The sequence below is a fragment of the Phalaenopsis equestris genome, unplaced genomic scaffold (assembly GCF_001263595.1).
Source record: "Phalaenopsis equestris unplaced genomic scaffold, ASM126359v1 Scaffold001319, whole genome shotgun sequence".
NCBI lineage: Eukaryota > Viridiplantae > Streptophyta > Magnoliopsida > Asparagales > Orchidaceae > Phalaenopsis > Phalaenopsis equestris.
The window spans coordinates 176,772-177,974 of record NW_018165758.1 but is presented as its reverse complement, the minus strand read 5'-3'; positions in this window follow the sequence as shown (position 1 = coordinate 177,974).

The following is a 1,203-nucleotide window of genomic DNA, read 5'->3' as shown; positions in this document are numbered from 1 at the left end:
ATGCTTTTCTTTTACATAAACTCAAGTTATCTTTTTAAATTATTACTGTTTTGTCAAAATATCCAAAATACCAAAAATATTTGAACTTTAAATTCCTGCAAAAATCGTTTTTAGTTTAAGTAATTATCTTTTTAAAAATAAAAAAACTTTTGAAAAAGTGAATATTGCATAATCTTCCCTATGGGTTCGATATTCAGCTCTTAATAAAAAATTCCTATATTACTTGTTAACGATACATATACTTGCGTAGTATCCCAATATAAATATATATAAATTAAAAAGTTAAATTCTTATTTTTCATCAGGATCAAGTTTTTGGTTTTGTTGCAAAATAAGGAAATATAAGTGAAAAAATACCATCATAACTATTGTTATACTGTGCATAAGCATTAGGTATCCAGGGATCATGTGGCACTCAATGACTGGTGCCTCACTCCCTGCACTATCGTAATTGATGTTGTCGACATCTTCTTCATTTTTGTTAACGAGTTCATTGGACTAAAGTACGATTTGAGGATTAGTTTGGGAATCGAGATCAGAGTTAGATTGGTCAAAGTTAGTTATGTTATCACTAGAAACAATTAAAACATAGCCGAAATCATAATCACTATATTCGTAAGACCCTAGTGGAGAACAAAGATAACTATATATGGTCAAGGTTTCGAGGATTTTCTTCCTCGAATCTGAGATAACCAATCTAACAGAGGCAGCCCCTACACTACCCCCTATGTTGTCGGTCTTCGTCCTACTGAACATGAACTTAATGGAAGTAGTCAAAAACCAACTGTAGTGGCTAATTCATTTGAGCTTAAATCTGCTATTATCCAAATGGTATCAAATAATCAATTTGGGGGATCACAAACTGAAGATCCAAATTTACATCTTACCAATTTTTTAGAATTGTGTGCTACATTTAAATACAATAGTGTTTCAGATGATGCCATAAGACTTTGGTTATTTCCTTTCTCACTGAGGGATATGGCTACGATGTGTTTGAATTCGTTAGCACCTAGATCTATCAGAACTTGGGGTGATTTAGCACAAAAATTCCTTGATAAATATTTTCCACGATAAAAACCTATATTACATCTTTTAATCAGTTTGAAGGGGAATCTATTTATGAAGCATGGGAATGATTTAAAGAACTCTTAAGAAAGTGTCTACACCACGCTATACCAGATTGGTTAATAATTTAAACCTTTTA